Consider the following 22297-nt stretch of genomic DNA (forward strand, 5'->3'; position numbering starts at 1 on the left):
TTATATTGAGCAATAGTAAATCCTCCAGGCAAAAAGAAAAAAAAGAGAGAAAGAGAGAAGGAGAATATTCTTTGGGTGAAGGTTTCTCAAGATTAAACATTTGAATTAGATTAACAGAGAAGTCATTATTCTCTTTCTCTGAAACTTAAGATCAAGGTCACCCTTAAGACCTATTAGAACATCAGAATATTGTTCTGGATAAAAACCTGGATTACAAAAAGATATCTTATTGTTCTCAGTGTACTCTGTGGCATACTTTCCAGGCTTACAGCAACATCTTCTTATTCCTCACTCAGGATCTTCTACCAACTCTACCTTAGACATCTGGGTGTGATGCTGGTCTATGGATACCATATATACATATACCTACACATATACCACGCACGCACATATATGTACATTTAAATATGATAGAGATAAGCTATGTGACTATTAGGAAAACTCTTAGGAATAATTTTTTGCATGTGATATCCAAGCCTTCTTATTATTGTACAATGTCATAGTATTCAATACATTTTAAGCTTATTATTTTGAAATAAGGAGTTCACAGGAAGTGGCAAAGAAAACACGCAGGGAAATCCTGTGCTGTCTTAACCAACTGCCATGATAATACTATGCAATGGTAATATCTTGTATAACTATACTCTAATAATAAAACCAGAAATTTGACTTGGGCAGTTCATAGAGTTTATTGAAACTTTACCAAAATTCTGTTCTCTGTCACTATTATTTTGGTTATTATATTAATGGGATAATACATTATGTAACCTTTCGAGATTAGTTTTTCAGTCAGCTTAACTCATCTGTTATCCTTCCTATTTGTTGAGTGTACCAATGGTTTTGCAGTGTCATATTCCACCATAGCCATTTACCAATAGAACTTTTGAATTGTTTCCAGTTTTTGCCTATTAATGATAGAAGCTATGAATTTTTAGTTAAAGGTTTCTATGTGAAGATAAGTTTTCACTTCACTGGGGTAAATGCCCAAGAGTACAATTGTAGGTCATATTGTAAGAATGTGCTTAATTTTTAAAGAATATGACAAATAATTTTCCAGTACATCTGTACAATTTTCAGTTCTTACCAGCAATGCGTGAGATCCAATTTCTGTAAATACTTGACAGCAGTCAGTATTGTCATTTTTAGTTTTAGCTAGTCTGTTACAGGTGTAAAATGATTTCATTGTGGTTTTATTTTGCATATCTCTAATAACTAATTATGTTTAACATCTCTTACTGTGTTTGTCATTGTATATCTTTTTTTGATGGAATCACTCTTTGTTCTTCGTGACCACGTTTTAGGTGGATTTTTTGTTTATTGAATGTTGAAAAGTTGAAAGTTCCTTATCTATTCTAGATATGTCTTTTGTCAGCTTTATAGTATGCAAATATTTTCTTCCAGTCTATTTCTTGCCTCTCTTTACACTTAGGAAGGTATTTGCAGAGTTTAATTCTGGTTTTTCTATGTAGTTCCATTTGTCTGTGTGTGTGTACATTGACCAATATCACACTGTCTTGATTACTGTAGCTTTTTAGTTTGCCTTAGCATTAGGAAAAATATTTCTTCTTTCTAAAAATTGTTTTAGTTCCTGAAGGTCCTGTTTATAGATGTCATGATTTTCTTTGTATACGTATTTTAGAATAAGCATGTGCAAGTCTACAAAAAACTTACTAAAATTTTGAAAGGAAATGTGTTAAACTTATACATTTGAGATTTTTACTACGTTTAGTCTTCTGATTTATGAAAACAGTATGTCTAGCTAAACACTGAGATCATTTTTGACTTATTTCATTAGCATTTTGGAATTTTCAGCATATAAATCCCATAAATGGTTTATGATGCTTATACTGAGGATTTTGTCTTCTTTAGATTAATTGCCACCCTTGGCTTAAACAAGTTCTTTGCCAGTATACAGAAATGCTGTTTATTTTATGTATTTATCTTGTACCCTCTGACATTGCTGCCATTACTATTTCTAGTAGTTTTCAATTTTTAACTTTTCATACAATCTTTAGGATTGTCTATGCAGACAGTCATGTCTTCTCCACATAGTCATACTTTTATTTCTCCCCATCTAATCTTTATGGCAATAAGTTCTTTACCTTGCCTTCTTGTGACAACCAGACCTTCCAGCGTTATGTTAAATAGGAGTGATGACAACAAACGTGAATGCTTCACCCTGACACCAGGGGAAGACCTTTGTCTTTCATCACGGAACATGTTAGCTGTGGGGTTTTGTAGGTTCCCTGTATCAGGTCGAGGACGTTTCCTTCTATCCTTAGCTTGCTGAAACTTTTTATCATAAATGCCTTTTTTTTCTGGGTTGAATTTAGATTTTTTTATTCGCCGCTATTTTTACCCATTTGTTGATCCTCCTTTTAAAGTTCAAGATACTCCTCTGTTATCATTCCCTTTCTGTTTGTATTTCTATTTTGTTTAGTGACTCTTCAAAGGTAGCTTGATTAAGGACAGATTCTCTTGGTTTTCCTTTCTCTGAGAATATCTTTATTTTCCTTCATTCCTCAAGGGCAGTTTCACCCGATAGAGCTTTTAGGTTGACAGAGACTTCCTTTCAGCATGTGAAGAGTTCCATGCTGCTTCCTTTTTGATACCACAGTTCCAGACGAGAAACCCACTGTCATCTGAATTCATAGTCTCCAATAGGTAATATGTCATTTCTCTTTGTCCGCTTTTATGACTCTTGTCTTTTATGTTCAGAAGCTTCTTGAATCTGCAGGTTTTTGTCTTTGACTAAATTTGGGAAATTATAAGCCATTATTTATTTGAATAAATTTTAATATCCATCCTCTCCACTTGGGACTCAGAAGTCAGAAATGTTGGATGTTTTGTTATTGTACCAAAAGTCCTTTAGGCTCTGTCTGTTTACGTTTAGTCTATATTTTAGTTAAGATTCTCTCTATCACTCATATTGAGTAAATTATATGACTCCATACTCAGGCATATTGATTCTGTCTCTCATCTCCATTGTGCTATTCATGTCTATCAGTGTAATTTTTATTGTGTTTACTATATATTTTTTCATTTTTCTAATTTCCATTTAGTTATGTTAACAATTAATGTGATGGTTTGGAGCTTTCTGTACCCAGAAAAACATACCCTTAGACATAATTCATTCTGTAGGGGTGTGGACCCCTTGTAAATAAGGTCTTTGGATGAGGTTGCTTTAGTTAAGATGTGGCCCAGGTTGGGTCTTAATCCCATTACTGGAGCCCTTTATAAGCAGAATGCCACTTTGATAGAGAGAGAGAAAGCCACAGAAGGAGCAGCCAGAAACTTGACACAAACAACATCCAGAGAAGGGGGAGGCCAGGAGAGGCTGCCATGTGCATCGTCATGTGACATAGGAGTCCAGCACAAAGGATCACAGGCAGCCCCAGAACAGTCTTCAGGAAGAAAGTATTGTCTTGATGATGCCTTGACTGGCATGTCTCAGCCTTAAAACCACGAGCAAATAAATTCCACTTGTTCAAGCCGACTCAGTTCATGGTATTTGAGCAGTCAAGAAAATGAAAACAATAATGCTATTTTCTTCTTGTTTTTTTCAAAAGATTATGCAATCACCTGTTGAAGCATATTTATGTTGGTGACTTTACATTCCTTGTCAGAGAATGCCAACATCTAACTGATCTTTATCATTCAGGCTGTGATTTCCCTGGTTCTTGGTCTGAAAAATCATGGACATTTTGTATATTGTACATGGAGAATCTGGATCCTTTACAAATCAATTTTAGAGTGGAGTTACCCTGTTTGCATTTATTGTATAGGTCCTGGCATATTTTTCTGAGCTGTGGTTCAATGACATTTAGTTTTAAGAGCCCCTGCAGTGTTATTCTGCCCCGCTATAGCTCTTGACATATCTGGTCTGGTTCAATCCCAGGGGTAGAAGATGATTCCCTGGGGCATCTGGTGCTCCTGCATCAGAATTGGTAGACTCTTGACCTGTAGGACAAAAATAATATTCATGGGTTTGTCTGCTTCCTAGATTCCCATTGCTTTCAGTTTTTTTTATACTTTCGGGTGCTGCTAGGGGAGGAAAACATATAAATGGGATGTCTTCTGCTCAGGGGTGGGCTGGGGTGGGAATGAGAGGTCAGGATATACTAGGTTTGAGTTGCCTCTGTCTCTTGATAGAGGGACAGGAGACTGCATTGCTAATGCAGGTGGTACAGGGCCACCTGCTCCACCTGGGTGAGGATAGGCTATGTGTCTTCCTGTCAGAAAAAAGAACATGCCTGCTGCATAGGAGTAGGACCCTGGGAGTGGGGCTCCCTCCTTGGACTTTGTTGGTGCCTCTGGCATGTATGGAGAGGTCTCTGCTTCTACTGGCTGGGGCCCTGAGGATGGGTTTCCCCACAAGTCTTTGATGGACTAGTATTTTCTTGTGCCTTTAACAGAGAAAGCAGGCTCTTCTAAGGACATTTTTTTTAGGTTTATGCCTGTTCATGTTTCCAGGTTATAGGCATCCCCAGTACCCATTTCACCATATATGGGAGATAAAGATAAAGCACAGGAAACTCACTGCTATGTTCTTTTCAAGTCCTGATTTCTTTAGCCCATCTATCATTCTCTTTCTACCTGTGAGAGACCTTTTATAGTTATCTAATACATTATTTCTATAATATTTAGAGGGCAGGGAGCAGGGGACCTGAGTTTTCTGGGTGCTATGACAAATATCACTCAGTGGGTTGGGTTAACAACAGGACTTTTCTGGTTCATGGCTTCAGAATCCAGAAAACCTGCATCGTCCTGGTGTTTGTAGTGCTCCTTCTTGCCAGCAATCCTGGGAGTTGCTTGGCTCTCTATTCACAAGAACATGATTCTCCTTTCTCTTCTGGATTCACACCAGCTTCCTGCTCCCTGCTTTTCCCAGGAATTTCTCCTCATAAGGCATCAAGCAATATGACGAAGACCCATCCTGGTTCAGTTGGGAACAGCTTAACTAAAAATAACGTCTTCAAAAGGTCCTGTTTTTAATGAGTTCATGCCTATATTAAGGGGATTAAGAATAAGAACATGTTTTTGGTTGCTGTTGTTGTTTTCTGAGGCACATAAACATACCTCTTCCATTCAGAGTGAAATGAGGCTATACCATCTTGTTTGGGACCAGAAAATATCACTTTATAATTAACAATGTTCAGATTCCTCATCTCTCTGCTGCTATCTTAAAGGCTAGAAATGTAAATACACTATATTTTCAGCACTTTTCATTTCACATAAGATCTCTTTTAAATGATGTCAGATATGAGTAAACTCAATTTCCCTTTTTCTATCAATTAAGTCAGTTCCATAATTTTGGAGACATTCCTAGCTAAAAAAAAAAAGTTCTATTATCACTTCAAATCACACACAAAAAATCTTAACACAATACCTAAAATTACCAATCCTGCGTAATCATTATAAAAGAAGTTGAGGCTTCTTCCTTCTTTCTCATCCTGCCTTCTGTAAGCAGGGAGCCTATATTCTGGGAAAGCACTGTGGGAATATAACTTTCCCTTTGATTCTTCTTCTAATGCTCTACTCCTCTCCATAATTTCTGTCATGCGTGAGAAGGAGGAGGGAAGGAAATGGGATGAGTAAAGACTGTAGCAGCAGATACCATGGTATTAATGCCATTTTTTCTGAAAATATTTACAGATAACTCTTTCATCAATCCTTCAATGATGGCCCATTATTTGGAATCACTTATAGTTTATCCTTTGAAACACTTAATTAATTTCTATTTTGACAGATTATTTGGCAATGTGACTTTATTCCCAGTGCATCAGGAGGAATATTTGCATATCGTTTCCCTGAGAGCCTTTAATCTCAGCATACCGCTATCTGGCATAAGATTTCAGCAACCTTAATTTGGCACCTTTTCTATGGCCTGTGTCTGATCCACAGATTCACTTTCTTCTGATCAGCACTGAAACATAAATTACTTAGCAAACTACAGCTTCTATTCTGCTGCCCCGGGTTGTTTGATCTCAGTTCTTTCCCTGTGGATTTCTTAAACACGATTAAGTTATTGACTCTCTTTATCCGTTGAACACCAAAGGATATATGCTACCCCCGAGTGGTTTCCTTAAGTCAGTCTGTATTGATTCAGGTGGGATTTAAAACTAGCTGTCTCCAAAGAAATTCTAACAACAAATTATTTTGATTTTCCATTACGTGGCCTTTTACACCTGAGAGTCAATGAAGAATTTAAGAATCTTCTTACTTGTTCAAGGATACCTGCTCTGAAAGTGTGTCCATCTCGGTCCCATTCCTCAGGAAACATTTTGGTGGCTATGCAACAATCATAGAGCCAGTCCCAACTCTTTAATATATTGGATTATATTGTAGGACATTATCTTTTATGACTTTGTCCCCTTTTATCTCCCAGCATCATAAGACACTTCATTCATGCCACCCTCTGGCATGAATCTGACCAATTCACCAAGTTAAAGAGACATGTTTTTAAGACTTCCATTATCTCATATGAATTGTTCTTTCTATCTGGGCCCTTGCTTTCTTTTCCCAACTTTGAGCCCAGTTAGAATATCATCTTCTCTGTAAAGTCTACTTTACTCCTATGGAAGAATTGATCTCTTTTCACTTTTCTTGCTAAGTCTGGCCTTCATGATAGCAGGAAACTGTTTGATTATGCTTAGAGGCACATGTGAATTTCTTCTTATTGCAGTATAAACTCTTTAAAAACAATGCTCCTACAGCTAAAATGAGCCCTAAAATGAGATGCATATACAATCAACCCCTCCTGAATGAGCGAATGCATTCAGAGTGAACGCTGCAAGGGTGACAGCCCTGATATTTCTGAAACCAAAAAAGAAAAATGAAAGAGTATTCAAGAGCTGAGAAAGCATATTTGTGAATTAAATTGGTTGGTTTTGAGTACTCTGTCCACCAATTGCTAGCAGAATGAACTGAACATTGATAAACTCTACTTCCTCATTTAATAATGGGGAAACAACATAATTAATTTCTAATGCTATTGTTAGGGTTAAGTAAAATAATACACACATGTACGGCACTTAGTGCACTGTACCTATTAATCAGCTGATAGATACTACTTTTTGCTTACACTGGATTCGAAAGGGAGGCTGTATTAATGGCCCCACGTTTCCATCCATTTCCTTGTCCATGTCCCTTGTTCCATTGTCCTACGCTCCATTTTGGACTGTGGGCCTGGCCAATTGATTTAACCAGTGAGGCATGTTAGCAGACATGATATAAACTAAAAAGCACTTTAGGTTTCCACTTGCACACTTGCGGTGCCACACACCCCCATAAGAATTCACCAGACTGGACAATAAAATGTATGTTGAGCAAGTCATGACAGTTAAGGCTGTCCCACATCAGCCAAATGACAGCCAACTCAGATCTGTGAGCAAATCCACCTGAGGTGATTCACATTATCTCTGATGTGCAGCTGACCACAGATGGAGGACACAAAGCTCAGAAAAGATTAGCCAAACCTAGTCAAGGTCAGATGAATCTCAGAGACTTGTGAACTGCATAATAATGAAGAATGAATGAATAAATGTTTGTTTTTGGCTGCCACCAAAATTTTGTGTCTGATAGTCAGGGAACCCTCCTATGATAATAGGTAACTCACACCATGTGTTCTCAGTTTTAGGAATTTAAAAATATTTTCTCTTGAGGTTCCCAGAGCTCTATATGTTAAAATATAGTGTGAAACATTAGAGAGCGAAAATGTAGTCACATTGCAAACAGGTACTCAGGAGCCAATGGTAAGCGTTCAGCAGGTGTGAGCAAACCATGATGAGAGTGATGGCATGGACGATCGTGATGATGGCAGACACTGCAGGAAATCCGAGATGCTCAGAAGGGCCTCCTGAAACACGTGTGGCAGGACCCAAGGCGCCTGCTGCCGCAAGCCAACACCGAGTGTGAGATCACTAAAGCTGAGCTAGCAAAACGGGAGAGAATCAGTCCGTCAGTAACCCCTGGCCATTCCCTTGGAGCCTAGCAGGGAGAGGTGCCAAAAGAGATATGCGTGAGTAAATGACTACTAAACTTAGCGCCCCACCGCTTCCCCTCTTGTAGGGAAAGCCGCTCCACGGGGACCCCTTACAGCTTCATATTTGCCCCTTGGAACATGGGAGAAAATAAACCACGGTGACACAGTCACACCTCAGAACTCTAAAGGAGGGAAACTGAGGCAAGCCGGATGCCACGTGGTGGAAGCAAATGAGAAACACCTGTGCTGGGATCGATCTGCCGCCCCTCCCTCCAGTCCTGCAGTTTTGAGGAACCAAAGAATGAAGGTGGAAAGGATGGGTGAACACACTTAGACGGGGAGAAATGGAACAACTCAACCAACTGCACTCTTTCCCTGGCGCAGGTGATGAACTAGTAAAAAGCATAAGACAAAAAGAGGTGAAGATACTTTGATGGAGTAGCCATGAAAATTACCATCTGAAAGACAGCTGAACCCGAAAGAGAATAAATGCTCACCCGAACTGAGGAGAAGGAAAGAATTTATTGATGATCTTGCAAGAAGAGGTGCACAGCCAAATTGTGGTGGCTGGCGCGCCAAACAGTGGGAGGCAGCAACAGTTATTTCCTAAGCTTAACACACAAATCCCTTTCCCCTGTTGCCTCACTGGCTGTGTACTCCAGAGGTTACAGCCTATCAAAGCCATCTAACTCACATTTTTTTTTCGCATGTAAGGAAATGGCACAGATCCCCAAGTTTATGTCATAGGTGCCTCTCTTGACTGCTAATAGGTCTCGGTTGGTTTTGCAGCCTTTTGTTTATTAAGTTTCATTTTCCCCAGACTGTGGCATTTTGTGCAAAAATTAAACTTAATTTTATTCTTACATTACCAAGACCACTTTGCAATTAAGAGTTACCAGAAGGTATCTATTACCTGAGAATGACCAGAAGAGCCCCGTAGCCTCCCTTAGCTTTCACGCAAGGCTCAGGGGGAAAATTAACTTTTTGAATGTGTATGCCGAGAAAAATGGAGTCACTGAATATAGTGAAATATAGTGTCCTGACTATATCCCACAAGTACTTTTGTTAATAGAAAATTAACAATTACATTTAAAATAGCAAAATAGCAATGAGAAAATGATGGAATGGCAAGGCATTCACTAAGAACAATTTGCTAAATGATTTTCTGGTGATGCTTTAAACTGATAGAACCCTCAGAAAAGCAAGTTTCCAAAATGTCTGAAGAATAGTAAGAATGAAAAATAAATTATGAACATTAACGTCTAGCATTGGACACTGGTTCATGTTAGGCATGGGGTGCTTAAGGATTCCACATGAAACAGCAAGTTAAAGCTTAATAGTTTATTGCTAGAGAGAAAGAAACAGACAGAGAGCAGGCAAGTGGGAGCCAGTGAAACCTGCTGGTGAAAGAGAAAGGAAAAATGTCTCTAACTCTCTTTCTGACAGCGTGTGGTTTTAAAGGAAAAATGCACCAAGAGGGGTGGGGGGTGGGGGGTGGGGGGGTGACGTGTGGCCACGGGCATCCCCGGGAGATATCAGACTGGTGCAGACCACGACTTCACGCTCTTGGTTACCTGGTTTGGCCTCTGGAGGGTGGGGGCGTTGGCACGTTTGTGTTCCTCTATGCTGCTGTGTCATCAGGTCCTGTCAGAAAACCTGCCGAGGGAGAGAAACTGAAGGGACCCCCATGCTGCAGAATCCATTTAGTATGTTAAGTTTTATTTTCTAATACCTGACAGTTCATATTAAGGAAGTAAAAAAACAACAAAGAAATTAAGAAAAGCACAGCATTTATTTATGAAAGTTAAGTTCTTTTCTCCCTTAAGAAATTAGTTAACTTGCATAAAATACTATAATAGTGGTGGATCTTATTGAAGATTCTCTTTGAGAAAGAAAGGGATGAACTAACATTTGGAACATGTTAATTCCAAACTAATATAAGGAACTAACTGGTCATTTTTAGGCATGGTGACCAACAATTTTTTTTTTTCTTACAAGGATCTTTGCTGGAATTCTTAAATCTCTTAATAACTATTTTTACAAATGGGAAAACTGAGGTTCTGCGAAAATTTGTTATTGACATAAACATTAAGCTAGTAAGTGGAAGAAATACCTTAAAGTTTAAGATTCAAAACTCATGTACTGCTTGGGACTATATAATTAAAATGAAATTTCCCCCCAAACCAGAAAACCCCTCCATGAAGGTAAAAGAGAAAGAAAAACAATTGTACTATTGAATAAGCACTAAAACAGAATGTGCTGCATCACAGCCATCTGCTAAAGAGATTGCGAAGAAAGAAGGAAGCCTGCTCCTTTTATGAAGCCAACCAGGTACAGCTCATTGCATCAGGTTCTCAAGACCTAGTCCTCCAGGAAGAGGACGAGTCAGCACTTTTCTTCAAATGCAGTTCATCTTAAATCCACCTGGCAATTGGGGTGACCATCTGTGCTTGCTAATTGCTTCTATGCAAAGGGAAAAGAAAACACCTCCTATTTCTATGACAGGTAGATATTTATTGTTTACAGGGAGAACTTCCTTGAGGTTTACATTTTGGAGACATGCTCCCAGGTACTTGGTAAGGGCATTGCTGAGTTGTAAACCTGGCAAAAAGCTTATTTATCTTTTAAAAGTATTTATATACAGCTCTGTGCTAGTTTGAAAGGATGTATGTACCCTAGAAAAGCCATGTTTTAATCAAAATCCAATTTCATAAAGGTAGACTAATCCCTACTCATTACTATATGTTTGAAACTATAATCAGATCATCTCCCTGGAGATGAGATTTAGTCAAGAGTGGTTGTTAAGTTGGATTAGGTGACGACATGTCTCCACCCATTTCAGTGGGTCTTGATAATTTACTGGAATTCTGTAAAGAGGAAACATTTTGGAGAAAGAGAGATTCTGAGACAGCAAAGAACGACATAGCCACGAGAAGCAGGGAGCCCACAAGCCAGCGATCTTTGGTGATGAAAAAGGAAACCACCTTCCAGGGAACTTTACGAAACAGAAAGCCAGGATTGAAAGCTAGCAGATGATGCCGTGTTTGCCATGTGCCTTTCCAGATGAGAGAGAAACCCTGTGTTTGCCATGTGCCTTCTCACTTGAGAGAGAAACCCTGAATTTCATCGGCCTTCTTGAACCAAGGTATCTTTCCCTGGATGCCTAACATTGGACATTTCTATAGACTTGTTTTAACTGGGACATTTTCTCAGCCTTAGAATTGTAAACTAGCAACTTATTAAATTCCCCTTTTTAAAAGCCATTCCATTTCTGGTATATTGCATTCTGGCAGTTAGCAAACTAGAACAACCTCAAAGGGGCAGAGCGTGTTCTAAGAGGGAAGGGGTTGGGTCTCTTTTTCTTCTTGAACCAGGGAAAATTAATATGTGTGTGTGAAAATTAATATGTGTGTGTAAATACACAAATACATATACTTATTTAATGCTTTTTTTTATTTTACTTACCCATACAGTACCTTGAAATACTTCTAGCAATTAACTACACTTCTAAAACTTTCTAGTATTTCACTGTTAGAAGGGATATAGTTAAGCATTTTTTTTCCTTAGTACTCGTGAATTTTTAGTGTCAAAAAATAACACTAAAATTCAGGAACATGCATTTCATGATAAGGAAAATGTGATATGCATTCAATCACAAATTAAGTTATAATGAAAAGTTATCCCTATCAAAATTTGTCAATAAAAGAAAAAGAGTGTAAGTAGTTAGGAAGTAGAGACTAAGGAGGCAGGGGAGTAAGTTTAAGGTGAGGAAAATTAGGCATATTTCCAGAAGCTCATGTCATTACAGTTTTCTGGCAACATGATAAAAGCCTTGGCCATGGCATATGCATAAACCATTTTACTCTCATTTTATGCAATAACGAAATTGAACAAGTTAGGTGAAACAAACCTTGATTATATTTTGCCCATTCACCTAAGGATAAAAAAGGTGATTTGGATCAGGTGCCCTGTCTCAAACATTTCATTCCTTAATTGTATTTTTTTCTTTTTACATAGACAGGCACCGGGAATCAAACCTGGGTCCTCTGACATGGCAGGCAAGCATTCTTGCCTGCTGAGCCACCGTGGCCTGCCCCCTTAACTGTCTTTTAACATCTGCCTTTTAGCCTTTATTCTTATGTTAGCAGAGTAGATATTTTCTTTCTTCTAAGACTGTTTATCTAGAAAGGACTGGTTACAGTCCATAGAAAAAAGAAGTTAAATATTCTCCAAAAATTCATTTAAAATGAATTTAAAAGAAAAAAAGTACCATCTGAATGAAACAACAACCCTGATACAGCGAATATCAATATCTTCTCAATTGCTTTTTCTTCCTATTCATGGATTAAATACTAGGAGGAAAGGAAGTCCTTCCAGTCATTGTGATTTAAAGAGTTATCTTTGCCACTTAATGACACCACACCAGGAGGCAGCTGGATCAGTAAAGCTTGTCCAGCTCTTAACAGCAGGTAGACAAGTTCCGGAAAGGAGAGAAAAATATTGCACCATGGAGGGAATCCAATGAATTGAAGCGTGGAAAGAATTAGGGCTCTGCGGGTAGAAGTAAAAGTTCATTCAAGTTCTTTGTCTTCTTAAAACCTTCATGTTCCTAATGTTATAAAAATATGCTCTCAGATTATAGAGATATTACATAAAACTTCAAGGCCCTTGGCAGGATTTTTGTCTTGCTTCAAGCTGGATGCCTCTATCCTGTTGTAGAAAATGAAGGTGAGAACCTTCAGGCGTGTTCTCTATTGTCGGCCATTGTGCTACCACTGGCTCTGGTGCATGGCTGCCTTCGCTGCGTGGTAACCCTTCCACCAAGGGAAACACAGCAGTGCCACAGGAAAGGCACATACAAATAACAAAATCCCTGTACTGCCGTCTGCATGCCCCAATATATAAGTTAATAGCTCTTCATCAAAAATTAAAGCTGAAACGATAAAAAATATTCCTTGATGGTTCCTAAAATTTGCAAAACCTGTGTCAGCACTTCCTATACCAAAGGATACTAAGTACCTGCCCTCAATGGTTCCTGAAATTTATACGCGAAGATTTTCAGGATCCCCTGATTTGATATCATTCAGAAAAATCTTTAATAAAGAGGTTGAAATTTATTCAGGCCAATATCACTTCACCTTATTAATTTATGATATTTATATCTGTTCGTGCCAAGACCAGAATCATTCTAGAGTTCATTATAAAGCTTTCCTTATCCACAGGGAGGTTCATGACTCACTATATAAGAAATTATTCTGGGCATGCAGCTTTCTTATGAGATAAAAAATGGAGCCCACACTGTGTGTTCCTGTCATTTTAGACCTTATCGTGTGTTTCCTGCTGCAGCTTGAACATTTGTCATTTTTTTCTCTTGGTTGATACAACCTCATGCTCCTGCCTGGTGTTTGTTGCTGTATGTTTGTTCTTGTTTACCTCTCAGGCCACCACTGCTCAGTCTTCTTTTCTAACCCTGTTCCTCTACCTCTATCAGGCTCAGTCCAGGAACTGATTCCATTCTCCTTTGTCCTCCGTATGAGATAGTAACACTTACATCTTTAAGGACCGTTGATGTGTCCATGAGTCTGAAAGCTGCATCTTCAGTCCGCCTTTTGAACAACACTCTTATGTGATTGACTTCTTGACTTTCATTTCTCCTGGCTGTCTCAGGGCCTTGCCACGTTTAACAAATCCACCAGAGTTTATTGATTTGATGCTATTCTCAAAACTATTTCTCCTTTTATGATGCTCCTGTCAAATATGTCTATTTCTTTTTTTATTCAATAATGCTGTCTTAGTTTAAGCTGCTATTATCTCTGGCCATCTAGAATATTTGCAATGCTTTATGAATGTGCTTGTTTTTTCTACTTTTTTTCCTTACATTCCAGACAAATGGATAAACATTTTCAATAACTTCTCTTTGAACCAAAGATAAACCAAGATTCCTAATTATGACTGTCATTTTCTTCCTGACCTTGAGCCTGGCCTTCCTTTTAGGACTTCGCCTTGTGTGACTCTTCTCCTTTCAGTGCTCTGGTGGTGGCGGCAGATTCAAGCCATTGCTCTCCTTGGGGCATTGACCTGGGCTGCCCGCCCCATTACACATACCGTGCTCCCGCTATCCAACTCAGGCAGATGCCATCTTACATGTCACCTGTTCAGAGAGGTGCCCTGTTATACTCTGCTTTGGTAGAACAACTCATTTTGCAATTAAACATTTCTTTTAGTTTCAATGGGCTATCTTTCTCCCTCAATGGGTTTCTTTTCATGAGGTAAGAGCCTGTGTGCCCCTGGTAGGTCCAAGACTTGTTATGGTACATGCCACACACAGATAGTGTGATGGTTAATTTCCTATGTCAGTCGGGTTGTGGCGTCCAGCTACGGGGTCAAACAACGCGAGTATTTCACAGATGGGAATTGCATTTACCATTGATCCCTTATATCGTCAACAAAAGAGAGTACCCTCAACGAAGTGGATAGTTTTCATATCCAGTTAGCTGGAGGTCTTCACAAGGGGAACTGAGGTTTCAGAGGTCAGAAGAGGAATTTCTGCCCTCGTTTCAGCATTGACTCATGCTTGAATTTTAAGCCAGGCAGCTTCCCCTGGGGAATTCAGATTAAGGACTTCAGCATCACCTTTATCAGAATTTCCAGCTTGTTGTCTGCCCTATGATGTTAAACTTGCTTAACCCCCATGATTGCATAAACCAACTCCTTAAAATAAAACTCTTAGTTATATATGACACATATATAATACATAAAAATATTTATCTCAATTCATATGTAATATATGTATCTTTTATTGTTTCTGTGTTTATGGAGGTTGTGGCTAGTACAGATGGAAATAAAGTAAGCTATTTAAGAATACATTTTAAAAAGCTCCTGGGAAGCTAGCTATACAGGGAAATATTATGTTGAGTACCTTTTCAACTAGTTCTAACTTGCTAACTCTAATTCTGAATTTGGGAGAAAAATAATTATATAGAATTTGTAACCTTGAACAAGTCACATTTGATGTGACTTATCAAACAACTCAATTAAAAAGAAATTGTTATTAAGGATAACCACAGGATATTTTATATAAATACACCTCAAAGTGTTATATCTCAATGATTTGAAGGAGGATAAATCAGGTGATGAATATAAAACAGCTAAGTTCTTTCTCACTATAAGAACTAAATATATGGAAGAGCATTTAATTATTTTTCTCAAAACTGGAACATGTACTCCTGTATACGCAACTGTTTGTTAGAGATATAGGAAGTTCAAAGGAAAATGACATTTTTCTAGAATTCCAATTTGTCTTGGTGATAAGAAATATAAAACATGAATTTCATATTGAAATAAATAAGCACACTGTGAAAAATAGTAGAGCATTTACATTTATGTTTTTATTATTTATTTGTTTGTTTACTTAGGAAAAACTGTTCGAATTTTTTTTTTCATTTTTAAATTTTTTTAAGCACAACACACAAGCATGAACATTCTTACCATATGATCATTCAATTCTTGATATATAATCAATAACTCACAATATCATCACATAGTTGTATATTCATCACCATGATCATTTCTTTAGAACATTTGCATCAATTCAGAAAAAAAAATAAAAAGAAAAAAGAAAAAAACTCATACATACCATGCCCCTTATCCCCCCATTGATTGCTAGCATTTCCATCTACTCAATATATTTTAGCCTTTGTTTCCCCTATTTTTTTTACCCCTTATTGATTTTAAAGAAATTATCTGCTTTCATCTACTCGGTCTCCTTGTGTGGGCTGGGCCCCCACTCAGCTATTTATGGGAACTCGTTAAAGGAGTTACTATTTCCTGTCACCTACCATTCAAAGTTCTGCTTGGAAAGTTATCAAAATAATTGTGACTTGTTCATGTTGCATTTATGTTCACAAATCCTACCTAGATGGCGTTTTTGGTAATTGTATCTATTCTACAATACCAAAACTCTACAGTGCTTTTCTTAACAGAGACAAAGGAAAAGCCACTTATTGTTAGGCACCCTAACAAAATAGAATATTTTATTCCTCTTTAAGCTCAGTGGCCTGTGGATTTTCATGCTGTCTTGGTAATGTGCAGAAAGCAGAGACTTGCATCCCAACCCACTGGTCACCAGGTAAAAGATGTAAAGATTTTTAGCATATTATGTTCTAGGTTTTTCACCCATGATACAAGTGGGGACAGGGTCCCAGAGACTGTAGGACACCATGCCATATGCACATGTCTGTGGGATCCTGTTCCCACTTGTATCGTGGAAATGCTAATAGGTAATTGGAAAAACTGTGATGACGTAATAGGGTAAAAGCCTAACATAATATGCTAAAAATCCACACAGTAAACGCTTGAAAGTAGTAACCATTATACTTCTTTACATTCTTTTTGGTAATAGGATGGTGTTTAAATAAATTAATAAGAAATGAAAATAAATGTTTTAAAAAAGTCATAAATAGTTCTGTTTATTTTCTTTTGGCAACATTCTTCCTCCAACACTCAAGAAGTTTTTAAAATAAGGACATAGTTTCTCCCCATTTATTCTAATTAAGACATCTCGGTCAGGCAGGTGGCTGGTGCCACAGAGGCCCTTTCTCTCTGGGATGGAGAAACAGAACGGTAGAGGTTTTGACAACTGTCTGAAAAGAAAGGTAAAATAGCAGTGCTTTGCTTCTTTTTCTTTTTAATGTGCCTGAAACTTTGCCAAGATTTAAATTGAACTCCTGAATTTGATTTTGTTTAAGGGATTTGTTATTGGCCATCATGGCTTCATTTTTTAAAAGTTTAGGGGCTGTTTATCAAAATGATGCTTTTGGCACTATATGTTCTCAGAAGATCTGAAGGCCAATTCATCAGGTATAATTCCTCAAATAGCTGTGTTCCTACCCAGAATATCACTGGGAAGCGCTATTTGCCATCCCGAGAAGATCATCCATCCAAGTTAAAAGACCCCCTTTGAATGTATTCCTTCTTCTACCTAAGCAGCTGGCTTTGATGGAAAGAACATCAGTCCCGAGACACAACTCCGAGCAGTTAGTTTACCCATTTGACCTTTCCCTCCCTGGTATTAAATTGCCCATGAAATAAGTGAAAGGATCTACTCTTTCCTGGGGAGTTGTTATTGTTAAATATTGAAAGAAAAATACATTTCAAGGATTCCAAGATACCATAAAAGTGAAAGTCATTCAGGATAGAAATATTATTTGAATCTCCACAATCAGGTCGGTCCTGGGGGAAATAACACAATTCAGATGCAATCTGTGGCTTCTTTCAGTTTATCATCTATCATTGTGGGTAAAAATCAATGCAAAGCTAGGGCTCATGTTACAAAGTGATGTAACCTAAAGAACTTAGTGATCTGACCAATTCTGATATTGTAGTATCACATTTAATATGTAAAATGTGACGATGTTTGCAAACTGATTTTTATTAATTTTAGAAATTGATTTTCATTATGTACACAAAATATGCATGGTAACATTGAAAAAAATAATAAAGCAGAATAAAGTCAAAATAACAATAGCTAATATCTGTAGAGAAAAATATAGGCAATTTTCTCTTTCTTATCTACACTTCTTTTTCTACACACCAGTAACCATTTTCATAGACATGTGTCCTAAGAGACACACAGATAAAGAACCCACTCTTTAGAGAAGGAAGAGAGAATTTCTGGTTGAAAGAACCAAAGAGAGGCACAGGGCCTTTAAGCTGGAGTTTTAAGCAAGGGTGGGATTTGCATATGAATGGGATGTGGCATTTTTTTTACAGGAATTAACACTGTGGCTATATATAAAATCCCAAATGAGCATTATGTAAAAACTCCCAACTTTACAAAGGACTCAGATTCCAAACTTGATAGAGATCCACACTTACCATCAGCTCTTTAATATTTTAATAGCTTTAAAACTTCAGAAATGGACCCCTTACTTGTCTCCTGTTGTTTCTCCTCTGTCTAATTTCAGATAGACAGCAGCAATACATAGTTTCAGGGAAGAAGAAAATTAGGAAATTTTCATTAAAGTCGATACTGAATATATTTTCCAGAACAGTGGTGGAAAAAGTTGAAAATAAATTCACTTACTAACATTTACATAATATGTGTTCATTACCCAACATCAAAGATCTCAAAGAAAGCCATAATTTTAAAAAGTCACCCATTATTCTACCAGTTGCAACTTTAACTATGGTTAGGCTTACCCCGACGCTGAGCTATGGAATAGTATTCACTTCATTCAGTAAGTGAGGAAACTGAGGCACAGAATGGTTAAGCTGAGGCTTCTGCAAAGTGACCATGAAGCTGCCATTTCCCGAGTGGGTAAGAAATGGAATGAGGTGTCTCTTTTCTACAGAGGGCCACATAGCAGGAGCCCTGCACAGCAGGGGCTCAATAAATTCAGACTTCCTTCCTTGCACACGATGCATTGTCCCTGAGAGTTAAAGAGCCCTGTAGCCAGCCTCAGTCAGGTTTCAACCACAGGACTCCTCTTATGAGGTGTTTGCATTTATCTAAGTTCAAGCCTCAAAATCTTCAACCTGAAAACAGCATCATGAGTCTAGATTATATGTAGGTTTTGGGGAGTCTGAAGTCGGTAAAGTGTGGGACCAGCAGCAATACTCAATTATGAAATCGAGTAAGCGGTAGATTTTACTGACATGCTCTCCATTTAAGGTAGATTTTACCCTTTATCTCACTAACATGTGGTGCTGAATTTCTAGGGTACTGCTCAACCAAATCTGTCCAAAATAGCACATAGTTTATGTGCAGAGAGAGTAGAAATGGTTGTAATTCAGGTTAGACCTGAGACTCCAACCAAAATTACCTAAGCACATGTCAGACTGTGGTTTAGTCTGCTTACCAGAAATCAACACATAATAGATGGGTTGGCTTATGTTTAAAAGGGGATTTATTTAGTTAAAAACTTACAGTTCTTCAGAGGAAAGGCAGCTAACTTTCATCTGACGTTCTCTGTTACATGGGAAGGCACAGGGTGATGTCTTCTGACCTCCTCTCCTGGCTTCTGGGTTCCAATGGCTTTCCCCGGGGTGATTCCTTTCTGCATCTCCAAACATTTGGGCTTAGCTGCAAGCACTGAGATGAGGTATGCTGAGCTGCCTGGGCTCTGCTGCTTTAAGCGCTCTCATTTAAGCATCCAGCTAATTAAATTAAATATGACTCACTGCAAAAGGCACTTTCTTTAGTGACAGCAGATGTAATCAGCCATACATGAATTTCACATGCTGATAATTCGAGTCACCTGGCCAAGCTGACCCCTGAACCTAATTACCACAGATGCCCTTACAGGCAGATCAATAATTCAATATTTGAATATTGAACTGAATAAAGTTTAAAAATGGGAAGAGTGGGAGTCCCCAATAGAAGAGCCAAGATTCAAGAACCATCCATAGGTAAACCTTCTGACATCCAGTCTATCCTTTGACATTAGAAAAAGGCTCTAGGCAAAAGCCAAGGACTTTCCATTACACTCCTTAAATTATTCTGCTGAGAAGGGAAATGTGAGTCTCCTCACCTTTGCCCTCTGTGATTAGGACACTGAAAGTGAATAAAACCATCACGGCTGTAATTATGTATTCTTTGCCAGATAGAAAACTGCCAAACTGCTTTATAGAGCAGTAAGAAATAAAGGCAATAATAATATTAAGATGAAGTCAGATGTTGGCAGAATGTAAGCATGTTTTGTGATATGGGTAGATTGAGAGAATCTATAGATCTTCATTTGCGTTCCCTCTATTTACTCATATCCATATCTATATCTGTCTTATTTCTATTCACAAAATGTGTTTTGAGTTAGGAATTGCATTCTTGCAACGCTAAGTTGCAAAATAACTGTTTCCTCCTATTTTTTTTGTTTTTTTTACATGGGCAGACACCAGAAATCGAACCTGGGTCTCTGGCATGGCAGGCAAGATCTCTGCCTGCTGAGCCACTGTGGCCCGACCTGTTTCCTCCTGTTTTAGAGGATATTCTTCCCCTTCCTAAAACACTTGTCCCAAATTTTGATGTGGAGAATCACCCAGGTAGCATATATTGCTGGGCTTTACCCCAGAATTGCAGGTATCTCCTCTCAATTGTTTAATGCCTCATCTCCTATAGTTAACATATGATTCCTTGGAATATAGGAGATATTTATCAGTTAAATAAAGGAAAAGGAAGTATAATTCCTCCTCTATGATTATTTTCTTTTGTAAATGAATGAAAGTATCTTAGATTTATATATCAATTCAGGTTTACTTTGCCCTTTGTTACTATATTAGTTTGCTGATGCTGCCAGAATGTAATATACCAGAAATGAAACAGCTTTTAAAAAGGTAATTTAAGTTACAAGTTTACAGTTCTAAGGCTATAAAAACATCCAAACTAAGGCATCCAGATAAAGATACTTTGACTCAAGGAAGGCTGATATGTCACATGGGAAGGCATGTGGCTGGCATCTGCTGCTCCTTTTTCTGAGTTCCATTGCTTTCAGCTTCTGAAGCCAGTGGTTTCCTCTTTAAGTGTCTGTGTGCCTTCACTTAGCTCCTTGGGGACACAACTCTGCATTCTAGTTTTCTTAGCATATTGTGAAAGGGTACATAGTGATATTTGCTGGGCTCTGCATCTCCAGACATCTGTGTCTAGGTGCCTATTCTCTCTGTTTGCAGTCCAAGCATCTCAAAATGAGTGTGTCTCTAGTAATATATTATTTAAAAAAAAGTCTGCATCTCTATTGGCTCTGAAGCAGCTACGTTTTCTCCAGAATATCTCCCCTTTTAAACAACTCCAGTAAACTAATTAAGACCCAGGTTGAATGGATGGAGTCACACCTCCACCTAATCAAAAGGTCATACCCAACATTGAGTTGGTCAATCTCCATAGAAACCATCTTACCCAAGGTTTCCACCCAACATATTGAATTGGGATTAAAGGGCATGGCTTTTCTGGGGTAAACAACACTTTCAAACAGGCACAGACCCCAAGTATCCAAAATAAAGGAGGCTACATAAATATTCAGAGGTAAAAAACAAGGTTTTGGGCTGAAAATCATCAAGATTTTCCTTTAAATCCCACTCATCCTTTTCCATGACCACCAAAATTCCAACTATTTCCAGGATACATACTCACGTAGAGAATGTGTAACTAAATAGCTCCTAATATTTTTAGGAAACTTGACTCGAAGACTGACACAGAAGTTTGGCAGTGACCCTGTTTAGACAGTTTCTGAGTTTGATACCATGCTTTAAACCACCAGCCTTCTACTAATGGCTGTTTAAAGGAGATGGCTTTGGTCACTAAACCAGTTATTCTCCTTATTAACTTTGAGAGGCTTATCATGCGGGGTTGATATTGTGTGCTCTGAAGTTAGAGGACCAGAGTTCATCTCAATTCTGACATGTATGAGCTGCATGAACTTAGCCGATCCATTTACCCACCGATGCCATGGTGTGCTTACCTTTCACATACCACTAATGATATGTACCTCACTATATCCTCCAAGAATTGAATGAGAGAATGCAATACAATTTTAACACAATCTGTACTTGGTGTGTGGAAGTTTACCTACAAATTTTATAATTCTATTTTCTTGTCTTATTCTTGTAATAAAATAATCTAATCTCATCTTCACTGTTCTTCCTTTCCTTCATCTCCTTTCATTTTATTAAATTTTAAGGAAATAAAACTCCTCAGCAATCTTTGTTTTATAGGTATAGAAAATAAAACGCAGAAATCGATAGATTCTCCAAGGTAAAAATTTGGTAAATTCAGGATTTAAATTCAGGTCTTAATCTTAAATCTATCTGCCGATGTAGATGCTTCCTTCATTTTATTTCTCGGGGTTCATTGGATAGCACAGTTCTTTTTTGAAGACACATTCTACTTTGTCAAATATGTTGAGTCTGTGAACAGGTAAAACCTGATAGAACTCCCCAAAGCGGCTTAATGTTACCTGACTTTCTTTAATTAGGATTGTGCAGAACAATATTGGCTAAAATCATCCCCCTTGGGCTTCAATTAACTTAAGCTGGAGTTTACTTCAGCCTTCAGTGGGCTTTTGATCAGAGACAGTTATTTTGCTCAGGCCATCTAAATGCTCATTGATCTGACCACTGGAAACATCTATCCTGGAGGTCATTCTCTTAATTTTAACTGCACTATGGCATTTGATAAGGTGGACAAGAGAGGGTGACTGGATGCAAATCTGTTTGTATCTAAAATAACATCACCTTATAACAACAAAGAGCTATTTGGAGAAACCATATTTTTTAAACATTTTTTATTGTATAGTATAACATATATACGAAGCAAAGAAATAA

Source organism: Tamandua tetradactyla, chromosome 3 (genome assembly GCF_023851605.1).
Source record: "Tamandua tetradactyla isolate mTamTet1 chromosome 3, mTamTet1.pri, whole genome shotgun sequence".
In the NCBI taxonomy this organism is placed as follows: Eukaryota; Metazoa; Chordata; class Mammalia; order Pilosa; family Myrmecophagidae; genus Tamandua; species Tamandua tetradactyla.